Below are 22,632 nucleotides of genomic sequence, written 5' to 3' on the forward strand. Positions count from 1 at the left end.
AGGATTCTTGGCAGTGTGGAGGAACAGTGGGATCTTGGTGTGCAGGTACATAGCTCCCTTAAAATGGCCACCCAAATGGACAGGGTTGTTAAGAAAGCATATGGTGTTTTGGCTTTCATTAACAGGGGGATTGAGTTTAAGAGTCGTGAGATCCTGTTGCAGCTCTATAAAACTTTGGTTAGACTGCACTTGGAATACTGCATCCAGTTCTGGTCACCGTATTACAGGAAAGATGTGAATGCTTTGGAGAGGGTTCAGAGGAGGTTTATCAGGATGCTGCCTGGACTGGAGGGCTTATCTTATGAAGAGAGGTTGACTGAGCTCGGACTTTTTTCCGGAGGATAGGGGACCTAATTGAGGTATACAAGATAATGAGAGGCATAGATAGAGTCGATAGCCAGAGACTATTTCCCAGAGCAGAAATGACTAACACGAGGGGTCATAGTTTTAAGCAGGTTAGAGGAAAGTATAGAGGGGATGTCAGAGGCGGGTTCTTTACATAGAGAGTTGTGAGAGCAGAATGGTGGGTGCATGGAGTGGACTCCCAGCAGTGTTAGTAGAGTTAGAGACATTAGGAACATTTAAGTGACTGCTGGACCAGCACATGGACAGCAATAAATTGAGGTATGTTCCATGTTCTATGTTCTAAAATATGTTCGTTGACTATAATCAGAGATTAAAATCAGTTGTGACTGAAGTCTAGGATAACACTATCATAGCCTTTGGGCGTTAAGCTCCAATTTTCATGAAGGAATTGGGAAGCTATGAGAAATAGAGTGTATGCATTACAAAAGGACTGAGAGAGTGGGGGAAAATGAAAGAGGGGAAAAAAAGAGAGGGTAAAGGTAGTGAGAAAAAAGAAAGGAGAGAGAGAGATACAGAGAGAGAGAGAGAGAAACAGAAAAAGAGACACATAGAGACAGGGAGACAGAGACAGAGAGACAGAGAATGAGAGAGAGAGACAGAGAGTTCTCCAAGAGAAAAAAATCTGTCTTTATTAGCAGTACTGCATCATCTTAACCATTGCCTTTTATTTGTGTTTTTATAAGTGCAGCGGTGGTTGGGGCAGGGAGCAAAACAGAGATCTGCTGTGTGCAATACAACGTCATGTGATGAGTGTTTCCATGAAGAAGGACAAAATTCCATCAAAATTTGACTCCTTTCAATCAATTTACTTTCACAAAAAAGGAAAGAGGATCATTGTATTATTTTTAGGAAATTGAGACACAGGCATTTTACAAATACCAAGCACTATCCCTGCAAAACCGGGATATTTGGAGAACCTAGCCTGATGGTCACTTCGCCAATGATACAATATTGTTGAAAACAGTATAATGAATATTCTTTCTAGTAGAAAAGTGAGAAAACAGGTTGCCAATTTCAATCAACAATAATGAGTGAGCATCATGGTTTCAGTTTTAACAACAAAAAACAGTTGTTTCTTTTGTAAGTCAGTTGTTACTGCAAACGACAAGCAAATCAGAGCCTGTAGATAGACAATAAAATAATCAATTACTTCTCATGAAAATAATAGAAGGTTAGTGACATTGCTATCGGTTTAGGAAAACATTTCAAACAGCCTAGTCAGTGCTACTTCTGTCAGTTAGGTCTTACTGCAATGTTTATAAACTCGGTACTTAAATCCCCTGAGGTTGCTTACTTGATAGATTTAGTATTTTCTTACAATGTTCTGTCTCCACATCTAAGGACATTTGTTTTGTTCCATCAAAAGAATTAACTTCCATCTCAACCTCAAATCCCAAGTGAAATGTGACTGCAATTCTCTGGAAATGAAGCCTCACAATTTCATGGCAGCAATGAAAGAGGTTCTTATCCATTATATATTAAATTCAAGTTATCACCCTCAGAACACATTGCAGTTTTAAAATCATTATTATTCAGTGCCACTTCCTATCAATAAAGTGAGTGCTGCCCATTTGTTATCTAAGCTTAAAATGTTTTGCAGCAGGTCTATGCTATTATGAAAAGATTTCAAGGTTGCTTGAACTCCAGCTGTTTTGACAATTACTAACCATTATCTAGGAAGAAAACAACATATTCTATAAACATTCATGTTCAGATATGAGCAGCTTATTGCAGTTGTACATATGTACTTTCAAAAGTTGTTCGATAAAGTACAACTAATGATTTGTCGGTAAAATTGAAACAGATAATATAAAAAGGGCTGACTTGGTTACAGAATAGAAAAAGGGAGGTTGTGTTTTTTTGGACTGACAAATGAAGTTCAATGCAGAAAGGTAAGGTCAAAGATTTTGAAGAATGAAGAGAAATGACAGGAAGCAAAATGGCACAACTTTCAATGGGGCGCAAGAATTGACATAGTCATAGAGTCATAGAGTCTACAGCATAGAAAACAGTCCTTTGACTCATCATGAGTGCGCTGGTCAAAAACAACCATCTGACCATGCTGATCTCATTTTCCAACTTTTGCCCTTGTCCTTACAAGTGCACATCTAAACCAGAGAGACCAGGGTTTGTGCATTAATCCTTTGAAGGTATCATGACAGTTAATAACGCTTATGAAACCTAATAAAGCTTACAAAACAGCACAAATAAATTATTTTCAGATGGAAGCAAAATACTGTGGATGCTGAAATTCATGAAATTAAAAAAGTGACAAAATTGGATAAAGTCAGCAGTTCTGGCAGCATCTGTGGAGAGAGAGAAACAGTTAACATTGAGTCTGAAACTCTTCTTCAAAACTGAAATTCTTCAGGAGTTTTTGGATTCAAAACATTGACTATGTTTTTCTCTCCACAAATGCTGCCAGACCTAAGTTCCTACAGTATTCTCTGCTTTTAGTTTACAGTTATATATCTTAAGCAGAATAAAATGTTGCAGTTGTGCTTATAGTACAGAGGCCTTATAAAATAAGACACCAAGCCAAACAAGGTGATTTAGTCTGATTGCCAAAAGTTCCTTAAATCAGTCATGGGATGTAAGCTTCATTGGCAAGGCCAGAATATGCTACTCATTTCTAATTGCCCTTGAAGAGGTGACACTGAGACACCTATTTGAACTGCTTATAGTTCCTCTGGTGTAGATATATCTATAGTATTATGCGGGAGAATCAATACGTCTAAGCAAAGGAAATCTCGGAAGCTCTATTGCAATCCATCAATCATTTTTGGTCGTAGCTTTTTGTTGTAAAATCAAAGCATCGATTTTCCAGCCATCCAAATAATTTTAACTGAGGATTGAGCAGGTTTATCCCAGTAATAGGAGCTCACTTCTGGCATCTGGTGGCTGTTTTGTTTCAATGTTGCTGTCCCATTGTTTTTCAGATAGATTATAAAAGACGCAAGATAGAATGTGTGTTTCTCTAGTACATTTCCTCATTCTGAAGCACTTTACAGACTTAAGGTGCTTTTTTGAAGTTTTAATTACAGGGGGAACAAAAAGCAATTTTCACACGGGAAAACTCCACAGATATCAAGAATTGCAGGAATAGCCTGATGTTCCACTTTGATAGTTTTCTTTTACTCAACAACACACTTGAAAACTTCCCTGTCCTCTGCCTCAATTGTAGTATGGAGCATTCATATTCACTTGGAAAATAAGACTTGGTTTAATGTCTTGTACCTCTTGCAACTCAAAAAGTTCTTCAACAATGACAGTAAAATGTCAGCTGAGACTGGGGGGCTCGTGTCTCTGGAGTGAGACTCAAACCGGCAACCTAACATAAATCAACCAAGTCCTCAGCTGGATTTAGTTGCTGGAGGAGGAAGAGTCACTCCACGGATCCTGCCAGACCTGCTGAGCGTTCCCAGCAATGTCTGCTTTCGTTTAGCTGCCAGATTGTCCAACACTCAGGAAACCCATCTAACATAACAAGTTCAGAGTGTAGTTTGACAATGAGGGTTGCAGATTTCCTGTCTCAGTTAAAGCAAGAGGTGCACAGAGCAAAAGCAGGTTATTGTCAGTGCTTTGAGTTTTAAGAGTTTAACCCCATCTCTCCTCTATGTAATTGCCCTGAAATTAATTATTTTTGTGTTGTGATCATATGTGGGCAACAATCTTTTTTAAAAATATCCTGGATAAAGTGTACATTTCTTCAGCAGATTTCCAAAGCACCCATTTTCATTCAGAAGCCTACGGAAGTTATTGAGTAGGCCTGAGCAGCTGAATGATCTTTTCTGCTTTTAATATTCCAAACACTGTAGGAGCGTTTGTTAACAGAACCAATCGACTGTAAATTTCAATTTTAAACTTCAAATTTGCACAATAAATATGTTATTCGTTCTCAAGATGTGAAATGACTGTCAAGGCTGTATTTTCATGGCTCAACACTGGTTTCCCCATACTTGTACATCATCCAACGGTTAGAGAAAGTCTTCCCAATTGTGCCCTGCGTCTAAATGATACTTAATAATCCTTATTAAAAAGTACACAGAAAATCATATTAAATATCAGAAATGTTGAAGATCAAAGAAACAGTTCAGGATTTCTTTCTGAAATCGTTTACTTTCATTCTCTGTTATAATGCTTTTTTATTGTACACCGATATTTCAGATTTTGCCAATGCTGGAGGATGTACATTTTAGGGTTGTTATAAGCAGACACCTCCTGCTGTAAATTGGATGCTTAAGAAACATTTCACTTCCTAAAGATACACAAGACACAATTATACTTCTAAGCCTCCATGTCCAAATCCCACCCTTATACTTAAACTGAATTTCAATTGTAATGTCTTTACCTACAATTGTAACCAAGCAAATTGAAGAATTTAGTCATATCCAACTCTAAATTTCCTGCACTAATGCTTTTTGAAGTCATTACTTCAGGGAGACAATTAATATCAACCAAACTGCAAAATTAATATTTGTTAAAACTGAAGGAAATAAATTCACTGTCTGCTCAGTCCATTTGGTGTAATACAGTATGTTGTTCTCTACATCAATGAACTGTGAAATGCAAAGAAAATAATTAAACTTTGTATGCATGTCATGGTATTATCTGAATACAAGCCTTGTAAATGCATCATTAATTTTGTCTACAAAACAGAAATCATTACACTTGAAAAGTGATTCACCATGCACAGTATTTAGAAACGTCATGATTCGGCTCCTTATAAAACCAGATACTGTCATTTATTGTAATGTGTTCAAATATTGTAGAAGTGAGCAAAAAAGCAATCAATGTTTGAATCTTGTTCAAGCAAATGACATGAAAAAGGTATTATTAAGGATACCAATATCTGTTTAATGGCATGAAACCAGTGTTTTCAGGCGTAGGGAAAATGCTGGCCATAATTCACAACTCATTGATAATTGATAGGGAGTTTTGCCTTAGCAATTCTTCAGCTAAGTTTGACATTGTGGAAGCTCTCATCACAAATCTAAGTTCAGATTTCGCATAATCTGCTTTTCAGTCATTTCACTGGATAGAAAATCAACAGCAGCTTCTGATCTGTTTTGTGATAAAGGCTTCTGCCCAGTGAAGCTCTTAAATCACAATAATCTGTTCCAAAAAGAAACACCAAAAATTGTTTGTCTGGAAGGTAGAAGTGTTGGCAGGTACAGTGAAGCAAGGCAGGGAGGCAGGGTCAAGTTATATTACTGAGGTACTGCAGAAGTTTATTTAACCTACAGTACAACTAATTTTTAAAAATCTGATCAGGAAAATGTGCTGTAATCTAAAGAAAATCACAGGGCAGCCCAAGGTCATTTTTTTGACTGAATAAATGATCAAAGTGAAATGAGGTCTATGGAGACAAATCTTCAATTTATTCCTGTTTCCTTTGCAATTCTTTATCCTCCTTACTTGAAAACACAAACATTCAAATATTCCTCTTTATAATCAAGGGGGATAGCTTTAACAGATTTCAACAAAAGCTAAGAGATAGCAAAGCTCACTGTGCACAACAAGTTGCCAGATTTCAAATCTGCTCTCAGTTTTGGAAGACAAACTTGCTGCATATTGTAGCAATTTAATGTAACACCATTTTGAAGTCAGTCAGGAAAAAGTATTGCATTCTCAGTGGAAATAAGGTGCTAAATTGCCTCAGTTAAAAAGAAAACAGGTAAAGAAATTACGATCTCGTAAAATAACAACATACTCCACTCGGTGTTCTGATCCAAGTTGATTAGTGCCCAAACGAGAAGCCTTGAAATAATGTGCCAGAACTTCCAAACTTTGGTGAGCAATGAATATCCTATTCCTGACTAAAAGTGACAAGTTATTGAATCGGTTGGCAAATAGGATGGAATCAATCGATTAGCTGTACCTGAAGAAAACGATAGTTGTCTTCTGATTACAGACCGACTGAAATCAAGTGGCCATCGATCTCCCTGTGCCTGATTGCATCAAATGCACTGGTCTGTTTAAACAGAGCTCTGGCCATAAATCCTCAGTTGTGTTTATGGTGTGGTCAAAGATGAGAGAAGATAATGGCTGTTAGTTTGCATGTGCCATTTCAGTAAGCTCCAATTCACATTCAAGTGAAAGGGAATATATGGTGTTAGTGGATATAAAGTTGCATGAGGTCTGGATAACAAAAAAGACAATTGGAAAAAGTAAAAAAAACAAAAGAAGTTTGGTGCTGCAAGTAGCATGACAGTATTAGTTCAATAGTAGCATTTTTAAACTCGGAGTCAGAAAGTTACATGGTCCAATGCAAAGAAGTGAGTACAATTTAGGTCAACTCTTCTGGCAGCACAGTGGTACTGTGCTGTCAGAGACGTCATCGGTCAGATGTAATGTTAATCTGAGGTCTTGCCTTTAGGTCAGAAGATCTCATGGGGTTGAAATTCAAATATTTCTTGCTTCTTCAATGATGCAGCTTCAATGTTGGTTTTCCCTTGAACTCGTATTCTTGCAAATTGTCCTGGTGAGTGCAAGGTGAAGAAGCATCAACAGTTGTCTTGTTTTCAAACAACACCTTCAGATATTGCATTGATGGCATTTTGTTCATCGTAAAAGATCACAAGTGAGGATGTTGATTGATGTTTTGACAGTTTTCTGTTCCGTTGTAGTTTCCTAAGTTAATGAAGCAGTTCATATATTCCCATACAACAAGTCATGGATAATATTCAGGTTTAGATAGATAAATGGCAAGTTGATAGATAAATGGTAAGTATTGATAAATGGCTATTGCCTGATACTTAGGTTCGGTACTTATACTCACAGAACATAAGTATCAGGCATAACTATCTTCAACAGGATAGAATTTATGTACTTGCCTTTGGCATTCAATAGTGTTACTATTGTTAAATTACACACCATTAATATCCTGGGGCAGTGAAGTTATCATTGACCAGAAACTTATTTGACCATCTGTATATATTACATGACAACAAGACCTGATCAGATACTGGTATCATCCACTAGGTGACTGCCGATTCCTCAAAAGCCTTTCCACCACCTACAAGGCACAATTCTGATAGAAGATTCAGCATTTTCCTAGATGGGCATATGCCCAACAACACTGATGCAGATGGGCCAAGCTTTGACCATCCATTCATATCTTAAGCTTCCAGCCTCTCTACCACTTGGGCACCATTTCTGCAGTGTGCAGTAGAATGCAGGAACACAAGATGTAGAACAATATCTTGCCACAACTTCTTCAACAGCATTTCCCAAACATGCAACTTTTACCACCAAGAAGGACGAGAGCAGGGCATATCTGGGAGGTCCTCACTCACCACCAATCTCTCCTCCAGGCCTGGAACCTTTCTCTGCATCCACAGGGGAGGCAAAAACTGCCACCACACCTCCCCCCTCACCTCCATCATTCCAAGTCCAGCAGAGATTCACATGCATTTCCTCTAACCTGATTTACTGCATCCGTTGCTCCCGATATGGTCTCCTCTACTTCATAAAGATCGAGTGCAAACTCAGGAACCAGTTTAGGGAACATTTATGGTCCATACACTCTAATCAACCCCACCTCCTAGTTGCCAGCCATTTCAACTCCCCCTCCCACTCCCTTAATAACATGTCCATCCATCCTGTACCTCTGCCACTGTCAAAATAAGGCCACATGCAAACTGGAGGAAGAAAACCTCATCCTCCGTCTCGTAAGCTTAGATCCAAATGGTCTTAACACAGAATTCACCAAGTTCCAAATGTCCCCACGCCCCTTCCACCTCATCCCAGACCCTGCCCTCTCTCTCCATCCCACCCCCTTAACCTGAACCTATCTGTCCATCCTCCTTCCCAGCAGCTGCTCTGTTCCTCCCACTGACCAATCACAGCCATGGCCTACCTGCATCCACCTATTGCTTCCCTAGCCATCTTTCTTCCAGCCCCACCCCCTTCCTCTATTTATTTCACAGCCCCCTTCCGCTCCCCCAGTCCTGAAGAACGGTTCCGACCTGAAACATCCCCTCCTCCTCTGATGCTGCTTGACCTGCAGTGCTTTTTCCTGCTCCACTTTGACTCTTCCGCACCTCCAGTCCTCATTACCTCCAAATCTACAATCTTCACATGCCATTCGGACTTGGAAATATATCCGCATTCCTTCAATATTACTGCATCAATTTCTTTTTAGAAAAATCTTTCATGGGATCTGGCCATTGCTTACAGTGCCAGTATTTACTGCCCATCCATAGTTGCTCTTGAGAAGTTGGTGGTGAGCTGTATTTTGAACTGCACCAGTCCATATTTCATTTGTTGACCTACAATGCCCTTAGGCAAAATCCTGGAAACACAGGATTTTGACCCAGTCACACTGAAGAACACCAATATATTTCCAAGTCAAGAAGGTGAGTGGCTCGGTAAGGAACTTGAAGTTGGTGGCGTTCCCATTTATGTGCTGCTTCCTTCAAGCCAGGAGTGGATGTGAATTTGGAAGGTGCTGTCTAAGGAGCCTTGGTAAATTTCTGTAGCAAATCTTGTAGCTAGTATAGATGGCTGCTACCTTGTATCGGTGGTAAAGAGTGTAGATGTGGTGCTAGGCAAGCTGGCTGCTTTCCCTTGGATGGTGTCAAGCTTCTTGAGTGTTGTTGGAGCTGCACTCCTGAAGGCAAATGAGGAGTATTCCATCACACTCCTGACTTGTAGCTTGTAGATTGTGGACAGTCTTTGTGAAGTCAGCTGGTGAGTTAGTAATTGCAGGATTCCTAACCCCAACCTAGATTTCCTACCTGTAAATACTTTGGACAATACTGCATCATATGGTCTGTAACAGTCAAAGCGGCCTTTTCATGGCACTTAGATGTGTGCAATAAATACTGGTCCTGCCAACAACACCCACATTCTCGGAATGAATAAATTAAAGTTAAAAACAAGAACAAACAAGACTACTAAAAAAGGTAAGTACAGTGATTTTGTAAAAGAAGTTAATTTCATTCAAACTCAGTTGTAATATAAAAATCCTGTTTTGCCATGTTAAATCAATTGCATACGTTACACTAAGTTGCCTAGGCAACTGCACCTAATTCATTTCAACAAAGGTTCAATGTAAAGACTGCAAAGTAATACCAGTTTTGAATTATCCTTTCAATTTTGCTGATGTCCAATTTAGCAAGTGCAGGTTGAGACATTGTCTAAGAAATGAATTAAAAATGAGTAAAGCTTATTTTTATCTGAGTCGCCTTATCTCGACAGACTTTGAAAACAAATTGAATAAAGTTTCATTTCAGGAGTTGTAATTGTACCAGCCTCCACCACTTCCTCTGGCAGCTTATTTCCACACATGCACCACTCTCTGCGAGAAAACGTTAGCCCTTAGGTCCTTTTATCTATGCCCTCTAGTTCTGGACTCCCCCACCCCAGGGAAAAGACCTTGTCTATTTACTCTCTCCATGCCCTTCATGATTTTATAAACCTCTATAAGGTCACCCCCTCAGCCTCCGACGCTCCAGGGAAAACAGTCCTAGCCTAGTCAACCTCTCCCTATATCTAAAAGTTGAAGTTTTAAATTGGAGAAAGGCCAATTTTGACAGTATTAGACAAGAACTTTGTAAATCTGATTGGGGGCAGATGTTCGCAGGCAAAGGGACAGCTGGAAAACAGGAAGCCTTCAGAAATGAGATAACGAGAATGCAAAGACAGTATATTTCTGTCAGGTTGAAAGGAGAGGCTGGTAGGTATAGAGAATGCTGGATGACTAGAGAAATTGAGTGTTTGGTGAAGAAAAAGAAGGAAGCATTTTCAGGTATAGACAGGATAGAGCAAATGAATTCTTAGAAGACTATAAAGTCAGTAGGAGTATACTTAAGAAGAAAATGGGTGAGCAAAAAGGAGACATGAGATAGCTTTGGCAAAGTTAAAGAGAATCCACAGGATCTTTACAAATACAATAAGGACAAAAAATGGTAACTAGGGAGAGAATAGGACCCCCTCAAATATCGGCAAGACAGCCTTTGTGTGGAGCTGCAGAAAATGGGGAAGATACTAAATACGTATATTGCATCAGTATTTACTGTGGAAAAGGACATGGAAGACATAGAATGTAGGGAAACAGATGGTGACTTCTTGAAAAATCTCCATATTACAGACGAGTAAGTGTTGGATGTCTTGAAACACATAAAAGTGGGTAAATCCCCAGGACCTGATCAGGTGTACCCTTGAACTCTGTGGGAAGCAAGGGAAGTAATTGTGGGCCTCTTGCTGAGATATTTGTATCATCGATAGTTATAAGTAAGGTGCTGGAAGAGTGGAGGGTGGCTAACATGGTGCCACTGTTTAAGAAAGGTGGTAAGGACAAGCCAGGGAACTATAGACCAGTGAGCCTGACGTCAGTATTGGACAGGACGTACTTGTATTTGGAAAGGCAAGGACTCATTAGGGATAGTCAACGTGGCTTTGAGGGTAGGAAATCATGCCTCACAAACTTGATTGAGTTTTTTGAAGAAGTAAGAAAAGAGGATTGATGAGGGCAGAGTGGTAGACGTGATCTATATGGACTTCAGTAAGGCATTCGACAAGGTTCCACATAGAAGACTTTTCAGCAAGGTTAGATTTCATGGAATACAGGGGGAAATAGCTATTTCAATACAGAACTGGCTCAAAGGTAGAAGACGGAGTGTGGTGGTGGAGGGTGGTTTTTCAGATTGGAGGCCTGTGACAAGTGGAGTGCCACAAGGATTGGTGCTGAGTCCACTGTTTTTCATCATTTGTATAAATGATTTGGATGCGAGCATAAGAGGTATAGTTAATAAGTTTGCAGATGACAACAAAATTGGTAGGTGTAGTGGACAGCGAAGAAGCTTACCTCGGATTACAACGGGATCTTGATCAGATGAGCCAATGGGCTGTGGAGTGGCAAATGGAGTTTAACTTGGATAAATGCAATGTTGTATTTTGGGAAAGCAAATCTAAGCAGGACTTATACACTTAATGGTAAAGTCCTAGGCAGTGTTGCTGAACAAAGAGACCTTGGAGTGCAGGTTCATAGCTCCTTGAAAGTAGAGTCGCAGGTCGATAGGATAGTGAAAGAAGGCGTTCGGTATGCTTTCCTTTATTGGTTTGAGTATAGGAGTTGGAAGGTCATGTGCGGCTGTACAGGACATTCGTTCAGCCACTTTTGGAATATTGCATGCAATTCTGGTCTCCTTCCTATTGGAAGAATGCTGTAAAACTTGAAAGGGTTCAGAAAAGATCTACAAGGATGTTGGAGGATTTAAGCAAAACTTTAAAATCCATTCCAGCACAGCTCATGTCATAGATCTCATCAAAAATATATATTTTACTAAAGATAAAATGACATTAGTTGCAAACATTTAAATGTAGAAAACAAAGACAATAGTGTGTTCTGGTAAATAATTGATTAAAATCTGTTCAGAATTGCTTTACTTACTTCATTTATAGGATAGGGGCATCATTGGCTGTGCCACCATTTATTATCCATTCCTAATTGTCCTTAAGATGGCGGTGGTGAACAGTCATTTTGAGACAATGTTGCTCTTGGGATGTCGGGACAACTTGCAGAAAGTAATTTTCAGACTTTGAGCCAGACAGTGAAGGGAAGACAATTTAGTTCAGTTTCAGAATATTGTATGGCTTGGAGGCATTTTGCAAGTGGAGATGCCCTCATGCATCTACTGCTCTTGTCCTTTTCGATGGAGGAGATTGTGGGATTGGATGGTGAAGGAGCTGAGGTGAATTAATCCTGTGCATTTATAGATGGTACTCACTGGTGCCAAATATACACCGATGGTCAATAGAATGAATGTTGAAGATGGTGGGTGGGATGCCAGTTACTGTGATGCTTTGAACTGGTTGGTTTGAGATTCTTGTGTTATTGTTGGAGGTGCATTCATCCAGGTAAGTCGGGTGAATTCCAGCAGACTACCACCTTGTAAATAATAGACAGGCTTTGGGGATCAAGAGGTGAATTTCTTACCACAGAACACTTAACATCCGACCTGCTCCTGTAGCCATAGTAATTTGCATACAAGATACAAATGTCATTAACCAATTTATGAATGGTAGTTAAAATTAGACACACCAGTAAATTCATTAGTATTTAAATCAGAGAAATAAATTGAACATTATCAATATTTCCAATAACTTGGACAGTTGTAACAAGACTTCGTGATTTTTTAAATACCAACCTCTTATCAATAAAAGACAAAATTTAATTTCCTTTCTTACTTGCTTGTTGCATCAACATGCTAATGTTGTTTCTTTCATTCAGAAGAATGCCCAGATTCCTAAGTGCTGCATTTCTGTTTTGGAGTCTCTCTCCAATTAAATAATGGTCGCCCCATTGATTCTTCCTTCCAAAATGCAGGGCATCACACTTTCCTATGTTCAATTCCATCTGTCAAGGTTTTGACCATCACTTGACCTATCGATATTCCCTTGCAGGTTCTTTCTGTACTCATCAGAGAATACCTGTCTGCCTATTTCTGTATCAGCCAATTTGGATACATAATGTTCACACCTTCATCCAAATCATTGATAAAGATAACAAATAATTAAGGCCATTCCTTAGTTCCAACCAAATGAATTCCACATCATCCACTGTACCTGTATCACCATTCACCACTACATTTACATCTTTATTAACAAAGCTAACATATATCCTTTCCCTTCTTGCCTATTCTTCCAGAATATCAAATAACCCTAAATTTGGAGTTCCCGGTCCTGGTAACCCTGTAACCACACCTCCCTAACATCTGTCAAGTCATACTTATTCCTATTTGCGCCATCAACTCATTTATGTTGTTACAAACATTGTACGTATTCAGTTGAAGTGCCTTAAACACTGGCTTTTTATCATTCTTACTTACTATGATTTTAATTTCTGCTGCAATGCTGTACTTATATTTTCTGCCCTTCCCTGCCATGCTTTGATTACTGTTCTCCTCTTCACTACCCTCTGTCATTTCCTAATGATGTTTTAAACTTCCTTATTTATATACAGCCAGTTCCCACAAAGCTAAATGTGATAATGACCTAATAATTTATTTCTGAGATATTAATTGAGGAGTGAATATTTGCCAGGACACTTTTCCTCTTTAAAAATAGTACGGTCCAAACTGAAGGAGAAAAGGGATCTTGGTTTAGCATCTCAAATGAACATCTGCTGCAAAGTACTGATGTGCTTTCAAACTGCTATCAAATATAAGAGGGAACAGAAAATTAAAGAATCCCATTTACCACCCTTTCCTTTACCAATAGACAGCCAAATTCTACACCTTATACCCTCTTACAACCTCATACATTTTCATAAGAATACAATGCAAATTCTGTCAGCATAATATGGAGATAACATTAGCTAAAAAATGTATTAAACACTCCAGATGGTCAAATATATAACAGTCTGCATACTGAAAAGCAATATTTCAAAATTTAAATCTGTATCTTCTTGATCTAACTGAAAAGAATCTTTTCCATTTAATGGTCAGTCAAAAAGTGATCATCCACAAGGTTGAAAATCCCACCTATTATCTTCCTGCTACTATTAAAAAGAAACTATGTTTCCTTCACTGCCTGCAATAACTTGTGCAAATACAAGGCTGCCTGTCAGGAGTGAGTTTTACCACTTGCCTCAAATGAATTGTAGTTTTATTCCTCTAGACTACACGACACAGCTTGAATTTGCTATGATTTGGCCTTGATCCAAGGTGTTATTGAAGAGGTTGATAACAATGCTCCTGAAAACTGGGATACAAGTCAAAGATACAGTTACTATTCATAATATAACCGTTTAATAAATTGATTCGAATCTACATGTCTTATATGCAATTATCTGCTAGAGTCTACTATTTATTAAGTGGCAGTGGTCTTAAAATATTCAGCTCTAACATTCTTTCCATCTGTCGGTCTCTCCCCATTCAGATATACAGTTGTTGCTGCTATCGGGTATTTTTTAGCAGGTCTCCAGGTTTTCTTCAAGTTAAATCAATATGACTCCATGAGGGAATTTTAAAACGACAAATGCAATCCATCACCTCCATTCCTTGTCCTTTCTTGCCTCCGGCATCACTACCATTTGATTCCCACATCAGTGTAACTACTGTCAGTCCAGTCTGAACTCAGTTCCTTCTAAAATCCACATATTCAAGCTGAAACAATGTTCTCTCTGTTTTAAAATGCATACACATTCAGCATATACAATATCATTCTCAAATCCATTCTTTCCCAGGATCACTTTGAGGAACAAATATTCAGACCACATGACAGTACCAGGATCAGAGGAGGGTGGAAACTAAAAACAGCCAGGTCAGCCGGATAGCTGGATGCCAAGCTCCATTCTACCTATGGGCTGTACTGGCAACGGTGGGGTCAGGACTGAACAGGGCCCACCTGAATACAAGGCACTGCAGATTAGACTTGAAATAGCTCCACAAAGTCCAATATGCATTCACTAAGTGACCCTTTATTTACACACGCATATTACTTGGCACTGACCTAGCTAGCTCAGAGCTAGCTCCTTGACACTCCTGTTTACCTCTGTTAGCCATGGCTCCCTGATTGGACTAGATTAGCAGCCCCACTCAGAGAACTCACATTCTATGAGATCCACTTGGCTGACCTCGCTGCAATTACTGAAAAGCTCATTGTGAATTTAATTGAGGCCTGTTAAAGGAGGCTAATTGAAATGATGCAGTTCCAGTAGCCGAGAGGTTTTTTGTAGTATAGTGGTAGTATCCCTACCTCTGAGCCTAAGAGGTCAAGGTTCAAGTTCCATCTGCTCCAGAGATGAGTGAGAATATTACTGAGCAGGTTAGTGAAAAATACCCAGTTCAAGCAGCTGAATGTGGGAACCTTGTGATAGAGCAGATCAGAGTTGGGCTGCAAGCAAGTCTAAATGTCCATCCTCCTGCCTCTTGGTCGTAGGATCACTCTATACTGGAGGCAAGATTTTGGGATTGTGAGATCCAAAGCGCCAATGGAGCACAGGCTGATCACTCATAGCCGGATGGTTTCTTTCAAATGCTTGTGTTTTCCTAATGCAGGATGTGCCTTAATCAACTATTTACCGAGGCCCTGTAAGAAAGCCTGGGTGAAAGGTTGGGTATTTATTTTGCCTCTTTGTATATCAACTGCCCCAACAAGGAGATGAAGGGAGGATAGAGAGTGGAGGTTGGTGATTGGAGAGAGAGATGGGAAGGAGAGATGAGGGGGGAGGATGGTGGAGGAAGGGCTGAGGGGTTTGTGAAGGGATTGGGGTGGGAGAGATGGGGGTTCTGATGATAAGAAGGGAAGATGGAGTACATGCTCACCCCCCACTCAACAATCCTTTTATCCTCCCACCCAAGTCTGAGGCAGGAAAATGGGATCAAACTGAGAAAAAAAAACTAGTTCAACAACTTAGCAACATGCCAATTGTGATTGTTGATGAGTTGATGAAAATGAGGACTGCTATTTTGCATTTATTTGGTGTTCCAGATTAGATAGTGCTGGATGATGAGTTGCAGTTCACTGGTAAACCATGTCAAAATATGTATACTAAGGTCTAGTAGAATATGTGGTACATGCTATCAGAACAATGATCATTAAGTGATGAAAAACTTGTGTAGTACCAATGAAGCATTTGGTAGTACCAATGGAGGAGTGATTGCTATCCCCAGCCCAGCTTATAATCAGTAGGCACATACAAATGACTTTGCCCAACAACCAATTGTTTAAGTATTCTGAGACCCAGGTCTTATTTAAAGACAGAAGAGATTGAAAGAGCTACACAATGAGTGAGCAGTTAGGTTAGATTACTTACCGTGTGGAAACAGACCCTTCGGCCCAACAAGTCCACACTGACCCTCCAAAGAGCAACCCACCCAGACCCATTCCCCTACACCTAACACTACGGGCAATTTTACCCGTAGCAGTGCACCCGGAGGAAACCCATGCAGACACGGAGAGACTGTGCAAACTCCTCACAGACAGTTGCCTGAGGCAGGAATTGAACCCAGGTCTCTGGCGCTGTGAGGCAGACCACTGTGCCACTGTACCACCCCACCGTGAATTACAAAAACTGGACACATGGAGTTTGTGAGTTGGAAATTCAAATACAAACACATGGATACTAGCAAAGGTTTCTAAAATATGCAACCCCCAGCCCAGATCATACAAAGTCTTTACTGATCATCGCAAAAGAATTGAAGTCAGCTCAGACCAATGTAGCTACCATGTACAAAGAGAGTGAGCAAGAACACTGCAATGCTGATGACTGTGTAGTAATGTTGAGTGACAGCACCAACAGCAAGACAACCAAATTGTTAAACAAGTGAATTAAAGGATAATCTATACCAGATGGGCATACCAGATCAGGACAATTCAGCAGACCTCCTAAGTATTATATTGATGTTTGAAATAATAGCACTGTAAACTCTGTTTTACCTGTTTGTATAATTGTTGATTTAACAAAATATGGCTGTTCATCACCCTGTATATCTGTTTGGGAATTTTTTAATCTTTGTGGTATGCTTCATGGTCAAAATACTTTTTGTTAGGAGTTATGTTCATACTATCATTGCTGTTACATGGCATGTCACCAGAGGGTATAAAAGTTTCATACTCCCTCTTATACATGGGATCACTTGACACATGACACTGTGATAGAAGCATGCTGCTCTGTTGTAATCTCATCTCTTAGTGTTAGTCCAATTACTTATGACCCTGAATGTTACATCTATATGTGACATTTAGCTGCAGTAAACGTCAGTCAGATTCTTCAATACCATGATATTCACTCCTGGTTTCTGATATTATGAGGGCTAACATAAGCATTGCTGCATCAGGTAAAATGCCCTGCAAAAATAAATAGAATTACATCAAGGTTTGCAGACTAGAAATGGTTACTTTGTCAGATTGAAAGGCAGATTGCCATCAAAGCAGCTGCAGTATCCAGTGCAACCAGCAGAAAAATGCAGAATGGAGGCCAGCAAATTAAATGTGAAACAGAGCTTCATCGTTGAAAAAAATACACAACAGTCAGGTCTGGCAGCATTTGTAGGGAACGAAACAAAGTTAATATGTCAAGTCTGACATGACTTTTTTTGGGGGAGAATTGAGAGGAAGAGTAGTATTGGATTTAAAACATAAACACAATCTTTTGCTCCATAGATAATGTCAGATCTGCTGGGTTTTCCAGAACTTCCTGCTCTTATTCCAGATCATCAGCACCCACAATATTGTTGCTATTAGTACAGGGTCAGGATCAAAGACAGGAATGTGTTCATTGTAAAGCTTTAAAGTCAGGGATTGAGTTCAAATTATTTCATTATTCAGTGCCGGGGATAATTAAATCAATAACATCACTACCACATTAGATCTATAAGAACTAGGTGAGAGTCATTCCAACCAGATGGACAACAGAAGAGGTACATTACCTTACGTGGGCTTTGCTTGTAAATTAATCAATTGGAAAACACAGGAGATTTATTGGTGATGGTTAATCAATGAAAAATACCACAGGTGATTTGTTGGTGAGAGAAAAGCTGTTCAATTGTGTGTGATAACATTTCCAGATATAAAAAAAAGACAAAAGTGTAGGTGTGTTGCAACAAGATGGTGTGATTAGTCTGTTAAAAGCTGCAGATGGATTGAAAAGGACAAGGCAAGAAAGTTTACCTTTGTCATAGTCAGCTAGGATGTCATTAGGTGACTCTGATCAGATTTCTTCCAACACTGGGGCTAAGTGAATGCTTGATTGGAGGATTTCAAACATGATGTTCTGGGAAAGATTGGCATAGATTCCTGTGGCAACAATACGTCTTCAAGGATTTTAAAGAAGAACAGAAGAAATGGAAATTGAAGATGGGGCAATAATTTGCAGGACAGCGGAGTCAGGGGGTTTTTGAAGAAGGGGTGATAATGGTAGATATGGATGAGAGAGGCAAGAATGAAGGCCAGGAGGGTAAGCATTGATGGGAGTAGGTAGAAGACTAAAAACAATGAAAGGTTAAAAAAAAACTGTCTCTTATGTGGGCTTATGTGGAGGATCAGCATGAGTTTGGCTTAGTTTAGAATTAAACAGCTAAAAGACAACTGACCATGATCCAATGATTTTTCCCAGGTTCTGGCTTCTTGATCCAGCAGCGCATGTAGCAATTAACTGAATGTCCACTCAGTGGTAGAATTTGCTGTTCATGCAGCTCAGCTACTTAGAGACTGGCATGAGTCAGGGCCTCAGGCCTGCCAACCCAGCAGGAATTTAGCTTCCAACATGTTTGTACAAGAGTGATGTGTTTTCAAAATGGAAAAATATAGGGTTTGTCTGTGCATCCTGAGTACTTAGCTAGATAATTTAAATGGAAGATTTCAAAACTTACCGCAGTGGATAAAAGGCCTCCAGAATTTCAGTCATTTATATTTCCCACCATGAGAAGGGGATCCCTGCCATTTTGGTGATGATCGAGGATCCTTGAATATTTCTATTTATTCCCATCAAAGAGAAATGGTTTTCAAGTGACCCTAGTTCCAAACATATCCTGTACTAATATTGTTAAGTCCAATTGCCAATACTGAACCCAGATCTGAGTGGAATCTGAGATCAAACACCACATCCACAATGAAATGGTCTCAGTGCTTCCCTCTGTTTTCCCATGTATTGTATACCACAAAGACCAGGTACTTATAGAAACTTACTAACCATAACTCACTTCGGGTTTTTAATTGCTGTTGAGTCAAAAAAGTCTAGTTCTCATTCAGCACCTAACTGCTGAGGTGGCAAGAAGGGAGTAAATATCTCTCCAGGGAAATCTTGGCCCAATTACTTCCCCTTCTCATCTCCTCCTTTAGCAACTCTGAGGAAGGGAAAATTCTACACTATTAGTTCTGACACACATTCACTGACTCAGAGTTTGCAGGGCTCATGAAGATCAGCATCCAAAGCTGAGTGAAACCAACAACTCCAGCAGTTCAGTGTGTTATCCGCATTGCTAGAACTTCCAGGTTTCCCAATCACGCTGCACCCTTATTCCCCACTCCCTCTCCACAAATATTGGAGCTATTAACTCTCTCCTTTGATACTGACTGACTTGTTGAGGGTTTCTGTATTTATTTCTGAAAGTATATGCCTTTGTTTGTCTTAAAGTTCTTAATATTCAAAGGTAAATAAATTTTATTGTGGTTCATTTACAGACTTCATCTTGCAGGCTATTGGATTTTGTTAGGATCTTTTGTCAGGAACACTCCAGCAGCAGCATGTATTTGACATGTGTTATGGCAAGTCTCTGCAGTCTTACACTGTTGTTGCTGTCATTACACAATCCCTCAGCAGAAATGCAGAAAGGTCCTCACTCAAAATGTTAACCTACTTTTTTCTTTCATATCATGACTAGCTGTATCAATGTAAAATTTCAAGTTTTTAAAGCTTTCTTTATCAGAGGATATTCTGCAATCCCTGGTGACTCCACAGGGATTGACATTTCAGTGTTACTCTGGGGAGCCCATCACCTCAGTGATCCTCTAGAGTTAGAGTTTCCAACAATTGCCTTTGGGTCTCAAGTGACTCAGTGGATCGCATTTCCTCCTTAGAGCTAGAAAGCTTCAGGTTCAAGTCCCACTTCAGCACTGTGCAGCATAGAAGGTGTCTTCAAACAGCTCAATGCAGATTGTTAATTGACATACAAAATCCTTCCAAACCCCATTCTCTAAGGGAGCAAGGAGTGTGAAGATTTTCAGAGCAACAATTGGGGGCCCAAAGTCTCAAATAGTGATTGAAAATTAAAGATAACATTTTCTAATCAATAAACAGAACACATAGGAAGTATTCAGCAGGGCAGGCAGCATCTTTGGAGAAAGAAACAGAGTTAACATTTCAGGTTAATAAGAGTTCAATAGGTTGTGAGCAAAGGGCCATAAGACCATAAGACCATAAGACATAGGAGTGGAAGCTCATCCTTAATGATGGATTCTAGAATTTTACCAACAACCGAGGTTAAGCTGATTGGCCTATAATTTTCCATCTTTTGCCTTGATCCTTGCAAGTGGGATAAAGGCAGTGATGGGATGGAAGATAGGATCGAAACAGGATAAATAAAGTGACAGAAGCATTGGTCTTATGGGATTGGGGGAAGGTAACAGGGCAAGACAGGAAAGAAAAGGTGTGCTTAGAGCAGGTGTACCGCTGCCTGAAAGTAAGACTAAGAAAACCTGAAACACGCAAAGAAACGGAAATAAACTAAAGCAACACAGTTTATGGTTTAAAATTATTAAAGTTAATATTGAGTTCAGAAGGCTGTAAAATGCCTCAACAAAAATGGTTGTTATTCATCAAGCTTAAATTAGGTTTCATTGAGGCAGAACAGCAGGCCAAGGTCAGAGAGGTCAAAGTGAGAGCAAAGCAGAGAATTGAAATGATAAACCATCAGAAGCTTGCAGGAGTGATGCTTGCAATTTAAACAGCTCAACTTGTTACCCCACTTGCATTTTGTAGTGATTGGGACCAGGTGGACCCTGCTGACTACAAGGTTTGTGATTGGCCTGGGCCAATCAGGAAAGACTTGGCTAAGAAATATAACCATAAGATTAGAATCTCCTCAGTTGAGGACTGACTCCAAGCTGGCTGGCCACAGTCAGTATACTGTGCACTGGCAAGTAAAGGGTGACTTGGTGACGGTAACTGGCCTCTGTGCAGTTATTTCACATTTAGACTCTGCAAAGTAGGGGAAACCACATTATAAACAGAAAATACAGTAGATTACATACCCAACACCACATCCATGCAAATACAGGCATCATGTGACATCTTTTTACCTCCTCTTTCCTTACTACCAATTGCCCCAAAATTCAATCTAGGTGAAGCAACAAATCATGTATTCTTTCAATTCATGTAGGTGTTGCTATCTTTCATATAGCATCAAGCATTGACAATTCAGTGCTGCAGTGAGTAACATTGCTATATATTACCTACCTATATACAAAACAAAGCTTCAATAAATGCTTCAGGTTTGCTGTTAGTTGCAGATAAACTTTATGTAAGTGCCACAGAAATTTACAATAAGTACTTATGGAACTAAAAGACTACTTCTCCCATTTTTAATGAATCCTGATTATTAGAGCAACTTACAGTGTATCTAGCAATCTACATTTGGTTTATGGTGTGTACATTCTGCAGCACTGCTTCAGGCAACCTGATTTTCTTTATATTTATATCAATAACCAATTCAGTTAGCTAGCAGAGAAAATTAATATGGTGGCAGTGAAGGATCAGAGGATCAGATAAATAATGAACATTCAATCTCACAAAATAAGATATAAATTAACAATTAACAAGCTAATTAAGGTGCAAGTAGCAATACGGAATGGTGTAATTTAAATTTTTTTTCCCCAAATGTGTGTCAAAACAACAAATGACTATAGGGATATTTTAGGGCTCATCTACTCTAATGTAAGCAAATTTTTCATGGTGTTAAGTCTTAAAAGCTTATTTTTGCAACTGTGGTGTCACATTCTTTCAGAGTTTAATTATTGTTAAAAGGATTTGTTTTTAAATTAAGTGTTTTTATGTGTCACTCAAACACATCTTTCACTCCTTCCATTATTTTGTTTTACGTCGCATTGGTTTAAACATTCAGGTTCAATGCTTCGTGGTTCAGGTTCTTCACCGAATTAATATTTCTTTAGGTTATTTTCTATTCAAACTATCCAGAGAGATGTAATTATGCACCTCTGGGGCAGGTGTGACTTGAACTCAGGCTTCCTGGTTCAGAGATAGGAATGTTACCACTGTGCCACTAGACTCCTGTAATAATTCTTCAATTGGATTGGTTAAACTGATGCACAGTTCACACAGGTACTGTCCTGAAATGGCACTAATCACAGTAAGTTGAGTCCAACTCCCAAACACTACTTAAGAGCAAGTATAAGAAACTTTTCTTTCAACACCGAGAGCAAAAAGACAGTCAAATACTTTTATCTTGTTTCCTTTCATATATTTATTTTAAGATAATTCTTTAAATCAGTGATTTTCAATTAGGGTTCTCCAGAACCGAACGTTCAATGAGCATCTATAACTGATTCTGTGCAATGTTTAGGTCTTCGAATATTGTACCAATATTATACAGAAGAAATATTTTTGAACTTTGGGCAAAAATAATTACTGTGGACAATCAATATTAGTGCATGACAAAAATGCAATATTGATTGGTATTGTTTAATTTTAGCAGGAGTGTGTTGAGGTTCCAAATAATTTCACAATATATTAAAGAATGGTTGAAAAATTCCACTTCAAATGTGTAGACATATAACAGGTAACATTTTGAAGAATAC

At 39.2% G+C, this 22,632-nt stretch overlaps 1 protein-coding gene across 1 annotated transcript in view; it reads left to right on the plus strand.

Annotated features, from left to right (window-relative positions):
- LOC122539896 (G protein-activated inward rectifier potassium channel 1-like) overlaps nucleotides 1-22,632 on the plus strand; it is a 475,827-nt gene that overhangs the window by 357,297 nt on the left and 95,898 nt on the right. The gene's annotated exons all lie outside the window — the stretch shown is intronic.

The sequence above is a fragment of the Chiloscyllium plagiosum genome, chromosome 33, assembly GCF_004010195.1.
Source record: "Chiloscyllium plagiosum isolate BGI_BamShark_2017 chromosome 33, ASM401019v2, whole genome shotgun sequence".
NCBI classification, from domain to species: domain Eukaryota; kingdom Metazoa; phylum Chordata; class Chondrichthyes; order Orectolobiformes; family Hemiscylliidae; genus Chiloscyllium; species Chiloscyllium plagiosum.